This window comes from Aptenodytes forsteri, unplaced genomic scaffold, assembly GCF_000699145.1.
Source record: "Aptenodytes forsteri isolate BGI_AS27 unplaced genomic scaffold, ASM69914v1 Scaffold465, whole genome shotgun sequence".
NCBI lineage: Eukaryota > Metazoa > Chordata > Aves > Sphenisciformes > Spheniscidae > Aptenodytes > Aptenodytes forsteri.
In genome coordinates, this window is record NW_008795039.1 from 2,474,803 (window position 1) to 2,478,913 (window position 4,111).

Here is a 4,111-nt window from a genome sequence, read left to right on the forward strand (position 1 = left end):
CTTCGAAGCAGGGCAGGGAGAGCAAAGCCCCTCGCTCCTGGAGTTTCGGGGCGGTGGGGCGGGACCGCGGGTCCTCCCCAGCCCCCGCAACAAGCAGTTCAGTGATACATAAGCGGTGTCAAATCAAGGAGGCTTCTTTTTAGTTGCTTTTCCAAACAATCCTCTTCTAACAAAAATAAGCCCACAGAAGCTACTTCGAGTAAAAAAACAATAACTTCCCTGAATGGCAGCTATAAATCACGGGGAGGGCAGAAGATGTCCCCCGCAGGCAGCTCGGAGCCGGCTAGGCGCGTAGGTCTCCACCTGCCTGACCTCCATGTTAAAGATGGATCCAGTTGCTCCGTGTTATGCAAATTGAGATCAAATCCAGCTTCTGGCATACTGCCAGTCCATCCTTGTCCGGCAAAGATCATGAGCATTCGGATTAGACTGGACTCTCCCAGTGTAAAAAGGAAAGCGATACAGGCTTGAGGACAAGATTTTAGGGACCAGTTACTTGGACAAGTATAAATCCCTTTCATCCTTTCTGGCAGACCTTGATATGAGTGACATAATGAGCTCTCACCCTCGCTACGGGTGCACTACCAGGCAAAAGGTGAAAATTGATTTTCGAGCTGTATGGATCAACTCATCAAACACTAGGACAGTACTTGGCAACAGCACGAGATTTTTGCACCCCTTCCTTCCCCAGTGTGCAATCCGTTTTAGCATCTCCTGGTTCAGCAACCACCTTTCCTCACGTATCAATCCGTCACATATCAATCCGTCACCTCAGAGACAGGGAAAGTGGCGTCACCAGAACGATGCATCCCACCATATCCTCCCTGACGGAGGGAGTGCCGGAGAGTTTCACCTACAACCAGGAATGCAAACCCTTTGAGCCAGAGGAGGAAGGGTGAAGTTAGAGCAGATACGATGTTGTGAGTATGCTAACATTGAACCTAAATTAGCCCCCAAAGATTTTGGTTCTGGGGTGAACATGGAGAATTTGTTTTTCAACTGGGATTTTCAAGCTGTGACTACCATTCCAACCGGGACTATTACCAAAAATAGTATAAAATGCAGTAATATCATCATTCAGCAATTCAGAGTAAAAAAATCTCACAGATAACAAGATTTCAGAAGCACTGAATACTTGATTTTTTTGATGAATAGTTCTAACTTAAACAGCAAGTCGAGTCATTCTCCTCACAGCCATCCCTTAAACAATCGGTTGCTTTCCCCTAAATGTTCCTCGCAGGACAGTGACTCACCCAGCACAGACTCAGGCTTTTGGTTTCCAGTCTTGCGATGCCACAGTAGGGCACCAGTTCTCCTGCACGCTGGAGAGGAAAGGGGAGCTGGGGCGAGGCTCTCGCATGCAACAGCTTCACCTCCAGCAATCTGCTCCCACTGAGAGCAAACACGTGGGCAAAGACTTTGAGCAAGTCAGTCATGGAGTGGCTTCATCCTCACACCGGCAAAGACTGCAGTCCGGAGGTATTGCCTTCTGAAGGCTTATAAAATGTAAGTCACTGTGATACCCAGCATAAAGGCAAGTTGGGCTTCTAATACCGGCATGTAATTACTGCGCTAGCAGTTGCCCTCCCCAACCAGACAGTGAACAGATCGACGGAGAAATGCACCGGTCTCAGACTCTCTCCACAAACACGGTTCAGTTCCCCGGAGGTGCCAGCGTGAGACACCACTGTCTCTTTTTCATGCTCTCTATTCCTCTTTGTCTGTGGATTGCTGTGGTTGGCACCGGGCTCACCGCAGAGAGGAGGGTTAGCTCACGCTTCCCTCAGAACTGTCCTTTCAAGCCACGCTCGCGCTTGGGGAAGGAGCTCTCCGTGGGCTTGTGCTCGATCACCGCCTGAAATGGTCCTTCCAACCAGGGGAGCTGGAAATGGTGTTTCTGTGTTTGGGCACCCTCCCAAAGCTAGACGTGTGCTAAAGCAAACATTTGCTAGAAAACACTTGGAATCATTGATTTAGCTATCTTTTACTTTCCGAACAAATTTCTCAGTACTAACAACGTGAACCGAGGAAATGTTTCGTGACTTGTTTATGGAGGAGCTCACCTCACAGAAGAGCCGTGCAGAGCTTACCCGTGGCAAGCACTGCTCCCTTCTGAAGGATACTCAGCCTTTGCCAAGTTTTCTTGCAATACAAAGGGAAGCCAAATGTAATTTTGTCTCATATTTGACTTAACTTTATATTTTTCTAAGAATGTTGACTATAAGTTGCTATTCGTCCCTGGTTTCAGAGGATTTCCTACAGAACTTTTACTGACTTTATCCTTAATATATTTTATTAGCCTATGACAAAAGATTGGCCTTTTTCCTGCTCTCAGAAACCACAACCCACTGTGATTTCTTTTCTGAGCATATTCAATGAACAGCTTTCTAAATGCTTTTGCTTTCTGTAATTCAACACCCGTAAGAAACATGACTTATCTATCCCCTAACAACTAAACTTCTGTTTTCTGAAAAGCATACAAGAATTCTTACTATGAAAGCTGGCAGATCTTAGTTAAATTCCCACTTCCAGCAGTAGCAGCACACAGGATTTTGACATTCATTTTCCTTAAATGCTTTTGCCATCATGGTGCGCTTGCGCAGATATTTGTAGAAAACCACAAGCAGACAAAGAGAAATCATCTCAGAATTGAAGCAAATCCTCACAAACTCTCACAGTATACTAATTGCATAGAATCCAATCAAACCCGTTCAACCTCACAAAAAGGGTAAAGATTGCTAAAAACACACGCTGAAAACTGAACTGATGTGAAAAAGAAGCCATCAAAATTCTCGCCAATAACACAGACATCCCTTAAGTGCTCTCAAGCTAAAGAGTCCCTTGTTATTGAAAGATTTCTTCCATGTCAAACCATTCTTATCTTCCGCTCTACAATCAGGGACCTTTTCTCTTGTTTGGGATTAAAAAAAAAAATTACCTTCGCCAACACAGCCATGTACAGCACCCACCCTGAGTTTAAGTGGAAAGGAAGGTCTGCTGTCCTGCCCCCCCTTAACATTCACATCTCCTCTGAAATGTGTGAGGAAAGGATTTGACCTGACGTACGAGACCGTACATCCCTCCGCTGTGACCACCGCATGCTCTGTGCTCTGTAGACAGCAGGACCGGGCACCCGTGTGTCTGCTGCTGTCAGTGCCGCCCTCTCAGTGGTATCGTTATTTCGGTTTTAGGACCAGAGTAACAACCAAAGTTAGGTGTTCACCGTAACAGGCTGTGTAAAGACAATAAAGGACAGTCGCCTGTGACTCCTGAGACTGGGATTTAAACAGAGCAAAGAAAGTTCCCAATTTTACCGGCAGAAATGGGAAGCAAGAGGTTGAATGACTTGCCCAAAGCTACACAACAGCTTACACCATGAAGCAGAAAATAGGGAAACATGGGGAAAGCAAAGATGCTAACCAGCACAGTATTTAAATTGCAAACCAGTATCTTGCACTTCAGCAGGTATCGCATGAACTAGCTAAAAGCAGATCTTCCTGGGGCCAGACTGAACTTCTATGTGTTCACTACTTAAGTTTGCCCACTTGTTTTTTTAAGCACTCTTTGATTCTTGATATGATCTAATGCACCACATCATGCCTTCGTTTGTCCTCAGTAGGAATGTCAGTTCACTACACAGGCAAAGCTGAGAAACCACGTGATTTAGTTTCTGTCAGCCTTTTGCAAGAAAAGGATTCTCCCCGCCTCCCTTTTTTTTTAAGTCTCTTTTCAAGGCACCTTCCTCAGTAAAATACAAACTTCCCTCTTAACTGATCCTCTAGTACGAGAAGAAACATAACCCCTTTTAGACAAACAGTTCATCTTCAAAGGAAGGGAGTGGGTTTAAAACTGTGCACAAAATGAGTTTATAGGGAAAATGAGATCCAGTAGTAAGCATAGTATCCTTGAACTCCTGCTTGCTTTTTATATGGGGAAGCTGCTATAATATGACCTAGGTGAGAAGTTAAAATGCCATAGCTATGGCACTCTAACTCCACATGGATGCTTTTGCTGCACAGTAAGCAGCCTGCGTGGGTTTGGTAAGCCACAGCCATGCCAGGTGTCCCTTCCCCGGGGCACGCCTGTTGTGGTTTAACCCCAGCTGGCAACT